At 40.1% G+C, this 10,180-nt stretch overlaps 1 protein-coding gene across 2 annotated transcripts in view; it reads left to right on the top strand.

Annotated features, from left to right (window-relative positions):
* The first annotated feature begins 992 nt into the window (after positions 1–992).
* Positions 993–10,180, top strand: part of atp2b2 (ATPase plasma membrane Ca2+ transporting 2) — a 1,022,617-nt gene continuing 1,013,429 nt past the window's right edge. The window contains exon 1 of one of the 2 annotated variants that reach the window (XM_078414003.1): positions 993–1,075. The gene's annotated coding sequence lies outside the window, so the exon portion shown is untranslated. The remainder of the gene's footprint in view (positions 1,076–10,180) is intronic. The other variant, XM_078414006.1, reaches the window with a different exon arrangement.

Genomic DNA, 10,180 nt, shown 5'->3' with positions numbered 1-10,180 from the left:
TACTTAACATCGCAAATTCTACCCGTTTTCATGTTAAAATAATGTAATTCAGCCTGTGCTCTGTGAATGAAAACCAGATTGTTTCCAAACCCCAGCCTCTCTGGGTACGTAATGGAAAAATCTCTGTCACTTTCACAGCAGCAACTTGAACCTCTCCCGCAGACTAGTTTTTACTTGCTAAAAGTCTCCGTTGTTTTCCGCACTTAACGCGAAAGGATGAACATTAGACAAGTAGATGCATCGATCTAATCGCAGGCATGAAATGCATTAGCCACTGGAGGCATAGAGGGGAAAGACACAGACAATGATTAAACGAAGCCAATGCGATTTATATATTTACAGCACAAAAAGTTTTTTTTTTGGAAAGAAAAGTCAATTTGCAAAAAAGTGCATCACATTCGACGTTTTGTGGGGGCATTGAAAGATAACGGATCGGGAGCTGCACCCGTGACAAGTAAGTTTTGTTTTTTTGGGTCAAGTGGGGATGACTTTGTCAGGTGTCGAGAGCCCCCTGTTTGGAATGCGACCCTGGAGCTCGCGCTGCCCGGAGCGGGGAGCCCAGATCCCGGACCCCCAGCTGCAGCCTCATTAAACCTCAACAATTCAACTTTTTCACGTTGCGGTGGAGAGAGAGAGAGAGAGAGCCTCGCCAATCGGCGTGGTACTGCCTCCTCACGTGCCGCGGTGTGTGGCGCTTCAGGAGCATCTCTCTCTCCCTCCCGTTATTTGCAACTGTAATTAAACCTTCTCAATCATTCCAACCAAACGATACCTCATTGCACACCCTTCTATTTTTATCAGAGTCACCCATATAATGTTGCTTACAACTTCCGTTTTTTCCCCCCTCAAAGAAAGCTCATCCATATGTAAATATACACATTGCTTGTGATATGGGTGGTTAGTTGAAGCGCCATTGTGGGTGAGAGTGTTTTTTAAATGGGGGGGGGGGGGTTTTGGTGCATTTTTCAGTCAGTCAGAACTGAGGAGCTGTGGTGACAGCAGCACTCAGTCACACACGCAAACACCCACTCACACACAGGAAGCAGCCGGCACCGTCTGAACACACACTCAGCAGGTAGGAGCATGAACGTTATTCTTTCTGTAGGCACCTCATATTGAACGTGTTAATTTTATATTGTGGGAACACCGCTGCTCTCTTTTTAAAAAATCATTTCAACCTTATTTTGTTTGTTGCCTGACCTTGAGGTGGTGATGATGTACCACATACAGCAGCCTCTAACGCAATGTTGATTCATTTCACCATGTGCAGATTTGAGTTAGCTGGGCAGAGTGTCTAGTTTAGAGGAATGACAAAAAAAAAAGAAATGTTTACAGATAACGCTGCGGTATAATTAATCGTATTATGAACCTCTTGTTATTTTAACATTGACTTCTGCGGCTGATTATCTATTCCGTTTATCAATGGTGGAGAGCGTTTGCATGCAATATTTTACTATTTTGTATCTTGTCAATTTTGATACGATTTAGGATGTTTTATAAGTTATCACCAGTGTTCGATAGTAGAATGTAGATTCTATTGTATTAAAGACAAATACGCTCACTGTCAGAAAATGCACAAATGTTATAAACGTTGCAATTCATTAAGAAAATTTTAACTTTTGATGTGATCTGAGAATCCCAATTCGATTTTTTCCAGCAATACATAAAGTATTCTAGTGGCACCGATCAATTATCAGAATTTGCAACTAATCTATAATTCATGCAGGCAGAAACTTTACATGCGTCAAATTTATATTCATCTCTGTTTCCACAATGTTTAGCTTATCTATAAATAGAACTCTAATGTTTTCCATTAAAAAAACAAAACACTTTTCACATGAAGGGAAAGCAATGAAAATAGCAGTATTTACTTTATAGAGTTTATCTGGAAGAATATAGTAAGTAGACTTTCGTCTATGTAGAGACTCCAGTGAACATCAACATGCTATTGTGATTCTATGCAGTGGTAGAGACAGTAAGGATCAGGAAAATGTTCATAGTTTTGAATAATTTGAAAATCATTGGGTCATGAGAGTTAAAAAATGACCAAACGTTATACTATATTTTATCAACAAGGGATAATTAACTTGCTCCTCCACCTGCCCTAGCTCCTTCATCAAGAAGCAGTTTTGCTTAGCCATTTTACTTTCCCCCAAGTGCATCTTGTATATTTTCTTTATGTTCTAGTAATTTGGAGTGATTTTATTTATTCGTAGACACAGTTGCCTATTTCATTACTTTATTCTTCAGATATTGCTCCATGACCTCAAAATGTTCAACTGTTTTACTAAGTCACTTGTAAAACTGCAATTACTTAATTCTCTATTAAATATTTCAAAGTAATATTTGGGGTTTTTTCTAGGACATTATCACATTGAACTTGTATTTCGGAAACAGTTCTATGAAATAATTTTTCTCATCTGTCAGGACATTGATTAAAATAATGTAATGTTCTTACCTTCTGTGAAGAAAAGTAGCATGTGATCGCAAAGATGGGTATCACTGGCATCTGTTACCTTGCTTTAAAATGATTGTATCTCTAAATACCTTCTTTGCCTTGATATGAATTTGAGATGGATGGACCGTGGATTTTAATTTGGATGGCTCTTCACATATTTGTTCAATAGGGGAACAATCTAAAATCTGAATATATATATTGGTGAAAAATTAAATTTAGTCTTCTATACCATGTCCTGTGATTTAAAAAAAATAAATCTTAATACTTAATCTATGATGCATTTGTATCCCAGAAAGGTATTCTGTTTTATAAATACCTGCAGGTGTAACACCAGGGTTGAATGCACAATTTCCTTTTGTCAGGAATGTAAAAATAGCTCTTACTATGCAAATAATACCTTGTGATGTTTCCGATTTTGTTAAAGCCTAATGGCATCTTATCATGCATAAAACGATTGGATATGTGGTTTGAGCAGAATATCAATCTAGGATGCAGTAGATTCACTGAATTCTCATCATTTGCTTCACATGGACAAGTAGACGGGTGCCTTTTGTGAAGAAAATGCTGGAAATACTCAGCAAGTCGGCAGCTTCTGTGTGGACAGAATCAGAATTAGCTTTTCATGTCGATAACTTTTCATCAGAATCCTTCCATGAAATGGTATACAGATCAATTTTACAACGTGGATTTCCACATGAACTGCAGTGATATTAGTTTTGCATTTTGGGCACTTGATGCTTAATTTTTTCAGGCTTGCTGTCAAGTATGAACATACTAAATGAAATGTAAGTGACATCTGGATTAGACTGGACTGATATCAAATTTTCTCCAGTTGTTGCTGATGTGACCTTGGATGACTCAGACTTAATTAAAAAATAACAACAAAACACAAGTAGATTTACTTGGACTTCTATTTGAATTTGTTGAAAACTCAACAATTTACATTGGTTTGGATATCCCAGGCTTCTTTATCCTAACAGTGATTTTTTGTTGTTGTTAATCTTGGAGAATTATTTGCTGAACTTAAATATATTGAAGGAATATAGAAATGTAATCAACCCTGTACAATGCAATATTATTTATTTCATTTCTTGTTTTAAAAAAAGGTCAAAATTCATATTTTTGGGGTTGTCTGATAATTGTATCCCCATCCTCACCCAAATATGACTCTAGTAAATCTTCTCAGAGAATTCTACCTTCTTTGATAAAATGTGATTTTCAACAAAAATAAACTTGAGATTGGGATCCCTGTGACGTGAATCATCAGATGGTTTGAGTAATTCTGTGAGGGCTGCACGTTTCTTTAATGCCATGGTTCTTTTATGGAGGATCGTCACATTAAAATGTCCATCCCGACAATATGTTTGCAGAGAAGGGTTGTAATGCAGACGGCTTCATTATCGATTTCCATCTGTACTTCAGTGGAAAGTGATTAAGATTGATTCACCGCTAAGTACAAGCAAAACATTGTTGCCAATTGTAGCCATATTTTTGTTTGTTCTTGGAGCATTTTATTGAATATTGTTGGCATTTTGCAGCTACTATGTGAGTAATTAGCTTTGTGTTTGGATGCACAAATCACATTTCCCATCTTTCAGCACAATGGAAACCCACGAAACAGGATTTGTTTTCTAAAGAGGTGTTAAGTCTTCCCTTTTCCCGCTGAAACACTCAGTAAGTTTCAGACAGGACTTTATTAAAATCTTAACTGATGACTCTGATATTTGCCATCATATGGTCATTCAATTGTCCCTTGCAGCATGGAGACTTGCAAAGGTTTCAAAGGTCTTTTATTGTCTCGTGTACCAATTAAGGTACGGTGATATGCGAATTACCATGCAGCCATACCAAAAAAAAAAGCAACAAAACACACAACTACATAAAAGTTAACATAAACATCCACCACAGCGGATTCCCCACATTCCTCACTGTGATGGAAGGCAATAAAGTCCAACTTCTTCCTCTTTATTCTCCCGTGGTTGGGGCAGTCGAACCATCCGTCACAGTGATCGAAGCTCCCACAGTTCGTGGTCAAAGCCCCCACGTTGGGGCGATCGAAACTGCAACATCAGGGTGGTCGAAGCTCCTGCGGCTTGGAGCTCCTGGTCAGTCTCAAACCAGAGACCACGAGCTCCACGATGTTAAAGTCCGCAGGCTCCCGCGGTTGGAGCTCAGAGGTCGATCCTTGGCAAAGGGATCGCGAGCTCCGTGATGGTTAGTCCGCAGGCTCCTGCGGTTGGAGCTCCCAAATCGATCTCTAGCAAAGGCCGCCAACTCCTCGATGTTAGGCCGCAATGTGGGCGGAGATACAAAATGGGAAAAAATCGCATCTCCATCAAGGTAAGAGATTAAAAAAAGTTTCCCCAACCCCCCCCCCCCCAACACCCCCACATAAAACAGGCTGAAGACCACTAAAAACATACATTTAACACATACTATTAAAACAACAAAGAAGGAAGGGACAGGCAGACAGACTGTTGGCGAGGCAGCCATTGCTGGCGCCACTCACTGCAATGAGTATAACTTCAGTTATAAACTTGCTTTAGGAGGTGGTTAATATCATGTTGAAAGAAAGTTTTAAAAATCTTGTTGGTGTTGTGAGCAACCAGCTCATGGGCCAGCACAAACTCTCTGAATTAAATATGTAATTTATCTTTGTTAGAATGAGACTCCACACTTATAAAATTGCATTTTTAATTCGGAGAGGTGGTAATGGCCCATCAATCAATCATGATAACAAAAAATAATGTAACATTTTCTTTGGAAAGAGACTCCACACTTGTGAAAGTCACATTTAAAAAAAAATCATGACTGGTTGTGCTTTTACAATCCCATTCTTTCCAAACACTTTTTCTTCCTGCACTTGATTTAAATGTTTGAACTTTCTGATGTTAACACATTGTGACTCAGTGCAGATCTCTCAATTGTTATTAAAGTTATAATTTTGTAGCACATTCTTATGTTTTCCATACTCTGCATTTTAGTTCTTGTCACCTGTTGGGTCATTTACCAAATTAGTGCTCTTTGCAGACTTTTTTTGCAATGTTTTTTTCTTTTATGAATTATTGGCTCTTCTCCAGTCTAATGCATTTAATGTTACATCTAAGATAAACATTTGGATGTGGAATATTGAATATATGTTGTGCGATGTAGCGACAGCTGATTTATTTCTCTGGTCCTCTGATATCATTTCAATGACCTGTCTAAAAATTTTCAACAAACAATTTGGGGGAAGCCCTGTAATGTTTTAGTGTTTCAAATTTCAAGAGAAGTATAATGTTTAATTTGAGAATGTGCTATTTTGAATGATACGTGGGAATTGATGAAATCGACTCCTGACAGCTGAGACTTTGACAAAATTAGTAGATTGACATAATCACTTGTGAGGCTCGTGTTTAACATAGATAAGCAGTGCTACTGTGATGCTTGGGATAATTAGTATTATGGTTCATCACACTGATGAATCAGTCAGCAATTAATGTAACAACTTTTTACATTGGATCTGGTGGGTTTTAAAAAGGTTTGTGAGCCTTATTTACCAACAGGAAAACGATTGATGTCATGCATTAGTGGGAATCGTGGGAATTTATAATGGGAGCAAAGAAATGGCAGACCATTTAATTACATTTTGCCTTCACAAAGGAGCACAACCATCCAAAATTGTTGGAGAACATCAGGTTTTGTGAGAGGGAGAAACTGAATTAAACTAGAATTGGTAGAAACATTTTGTTGCAGACATTTGATGGGGTTAAAGAACAATGACTCAACTACATGACCGCTACATTCTCTGATGAACATGTGGTCTCAGTTTCTGAGGCTGATGTTGGAGCATCCTTCAAGAGGGTGAATTTACAAAAAGCAACTGGCACAGGCCGCATACCCGGCTGAGTCCTAAAGACCTGCATGGATCAACTGACTGGAGTTTTTAAGGACATTTTTAACCTCTCGCTTCTGAGATTCCTACTCTCTTCAATAGGGCATCTACTGTACCAAGTAGAGCACAGAAACCTGCCTCAATGACTACTGTCCAGTGACACTTGCATCCACTGAAATGAAGTTATTTGAGGGGCTGATTATGGTACGAATCGACTCTTGCCTCAGAGACCTGGATCCATTTAAATTGCCTATTGCCACAACAGGTCACTAGCAGATACTCTCTCACTGGCTGTTAACTCTACTGCAGACTATCTGTATAACGCAAGCACATGTGTCAAGCTGCTGTTCATTAATACAGCTTGGCATTCAACACTATCCTTGCCTCCGAATTCATCACCAAGCTACAAGAAGCTTGGGCCTCTGTACCCTCATTACAGATCTCAATTAGTGCAGAACTTCTCCGTAGGAACATTCAACACAGAAGCGCTTCAAGGCTGCATGCTTACCCCTCTGCTCTACTCTCTTTATAATCATGACTGTGTGGCAAAGCAGAGCTTCAGTGCTATCTATAAACTCTCCCAACGTCACCACTATTATTGGCTGAATCATGGGTGATGATGAGTTAGTGTACAGGAGAGAGATAGAATTCCTGGTTGAGTGGTGCCGTAACAACAACCTCTGGCTCAAGTCATTAAGACCTCGGAACTGTTAACTTCAAAAAGGGGAAGTCAAGAAACCATGCACCTGTTTTTATGTAGTTCGGTGGTGGAGAAAGTTAGCAGCTTCTAATTCCTGGGTTTTAACATCTCCGATGACCTGTCTGGGCAAATAGATGTAATCACAAAGACAGTGAAGGCCAGCACCTCTCATTTCATCAAAGTTTAATGAGATTCAGTATGTCTCCAAATATTCTAACAAACTTCTGCAGATGTATTGTAGAAAGTATCCTGACTGGTTGCATCATGATCTGGAATGACAATTCCAATGAGGCTGCAGAGAGTGGTGGACTCCACCTGGTCCATCACTGACACAGCCCTCCCCACCATTGAAAACATCTACATGAGGCATTGTATCAAAGTATGGCCCAGAGGGTGGGGATCCTTGGATCATCAAGGATCTTCACTAACAGGGCCACACCCTCTTCTCACTGCTATCAATCGGCAGGAGGTTCAAAAGCCTGAAGTCTCACACCGCCAGGTTCAGGAACAGCTACTTTTCTACAACTATCAGTTGTTGAACCCACCTGAACCACCCTAATCCTACCTTGACAACAGACAATATAGTTCACTTTTGCACTACCTTGGACTTGCTTTTTTTCCAATATTTTTTGCACCTTTATCTTTTTTACTCAGTTGTCTTCCATTCAGAAACTGCACATGTAATTTATGTATAATTTGTTTTGTGTTTTCCTGAGTTTGTGTCTATGATGCTGCTGCAAACAAGATTTTTTTATTGTTCCTGTACTTCACTGTACAAGTGTATATGGCAATAAACTTGATTGGCAGCATTTCTGGTGTCTGAGAATCCATATCCAGGAGTACTTAAGGAATTGGTCCTCTCAATAACAAAAACCTTATGATGCATTCTCCTAAATGCTATGGACTGGACATCTCCATGGATTGTCACCTTGTTGTGCTGGAGAAGCTTGTGTGGTCCTGAGATTCTGAGAGCGATGCCGTCTGGAGCTATGCTCCTGGTAGGGTCACCCATGGCGGTAAGGTCGAGGGGGAGGTCCCTGACAAAGAGCAATCCAACCAAGACCTCAACAGTGGAACAGGCGGAGGATGATGGCTGACTTTAGTGGAGCGTCACAACGGCTGGGAAGGCGAATGAAGGCTGCAGCAGGAAAGGGTACCCGGTCGTCTTGGACTCCATGCCACTGGATCCTGACCCAGTTCTGTCAAGGACCATGTGGTGGCTGTCTGTGCACCAGTCTCCCCGCGTTAAACAAAGTCACGCACAGGCGTCCTAAAGAGGACAGTCATACTCGCCTCGAGTGACCGCCGATGATGATGATGATAGACTCTGGAGTAGTCCCAACAAATTGGAGGGTTGCTAATATAACCTTGCCATTTTTTTTAAAAGTTAGAGCGAAAAGGGCATTGTAGTTTGACAGAGATAGTGTGGAAAATGCTTGTCCACTTTATAAGATGCAATAGTGGAAGACTTGGAAAACAATAACTAAGTCGAAGATAGACACAAAAAGAAGCAGGACCTTGTCCTGAAATGTCACTTATTCCTTTTCTCCAGAGATGCTGTCTGACCGGCTGAGTTATTCCAGCTTTTTATGTCTATCTTTGGTTTAAACCAGTTCCTTCCTACACCATAACAAAGTTAACATGGATTACTGAAAGGAAAATGTTGTTAGACAAATCTATTGAAATATTTCTGAGGAAGCAATCAGCAGTATTGAAATGCGGGAAGAGGTGATGTCTTTGGAACATGGGACGCTTTCCGTAAGGTCCCACATAGGGCATCAGCTTGATAAGTACAGCACATGTAACATACCAATGGTATCAATACTAGGACACCAGTTTTGCAGAAACATGCTGTGATGTTGCGGAGAAGCTTCAATGTGATTTGGACTAGTTGAGAACATGGGTGAAAGTATGTCAAATGGAATAGAATATGATGTACTAAGTTGTACACTTTTTGGCAGTAAAAACAAAGAGGCATATTGTAATTTGAATAGTGGCAGATTAGCAAAGGGTGAGGTGGAATAAGTCCTGGGGTCCTTGTGCACATCGATTAAAGTAAACATACAGGTGCAGCAATTGGTTAAGAAGACAAATGGTATGAACACATGAAGAAAGATTGGACAGAGCTATGCATGTACTTACTGGAGTTAAGAACAATCTACAAAATTCCAACAGGACTGGACAGATTGGGATGCAGGAAGGATGTTCCTGATGGTGGAGTCAGCCTCATCTCCATATAGGACTGAGTTGATGAGAAATTTCTTCACCCTGAACCTGCCACAGAAGGCAGTTGAAGCCAAATCATATGTAGGAGCAAAGGATATATGGAGCGGGATCTAAATTTGGATGATCATCAAGAGGAAAATGATTTTCCTTTCATATTTTTGGGGAAGGACAGCTCAATGCCTTTTGTTGAGACTAGACATTAATTCAGGATTTAGAGCGTAAAATGTGTTGGCATCAGCACTGACACAAAAAATGAAGTGTTGTGGTTAATGAAGAGGATGGTCCAAGGCAACAGAAATATATTGATCAGTTGAATTGGACAGAGCGATGGCAGATGGATATTTAATCTTCGTAACTGTGAAGTGAGGCATTTTGCGAGGTCATATAAGGGGAGGACATGCACAATGAATAGCAATGTCCCTGGAAACATTGAGAAACACAGTGACCATGGTGTACAAATCCAAGGATTCCTGAAGGAGGCAGCACAAGTATACAGGTAGTATACAGGATGTCACTCTGGATTTGCCAATGAATAATAATAATAATAATAATACATTTTATTTATATAGCGCTTTTCATATACTCAAAGACGCTTTACAGAGATTTTGAGAACATAGGGAAATTAATAAATAGATAAATAAGTAAATAAATAAATGAACAGAGAAAGGAGACAGTAGGTGAGGTGACCTTCAGTGGTTGAAGGCAGTACTGAACAGGTGAGACTTCAGCGATGTTTTGAATGTGGTGAGTGTGGGGGAGTCTCTAACGGTTTGGGGTAGTGAGTTCCATAGGGTGGGAGCAGCGATGGAGAAAGCCCTGTCCCCCCAGGATCTGAGTTTAGTCCGGATGTGGGGGGATAGGAGATTGGCAGCGGCAGAGCGGAGGGTGCAGGTGGGAGTGTGCCTGTGGAGGAGGTCGGTCA

This window comes from Rhinoraja longicauda, chromosome 17 (assembly GCF_053455715.1).
Source record: "Rhinoraja longicauda isolate Sanriku21f chromosome 17, sRhiLon1.1, whole genome shotgun sequence".
In the NCBI taxonomy this organism is placed as follows: Eukaryota; Metazoa; Chordata; class Chondrichthyes; order Rajiformes; family Arhynchobatidae; genus Rhinoraja; species Rhinoraja longicauda.
The sequence above is the reverse complement of the archived record's forward strand: the minus strand, read 5'-3'. Positions and strand labels throughout refer to the sequence as shown.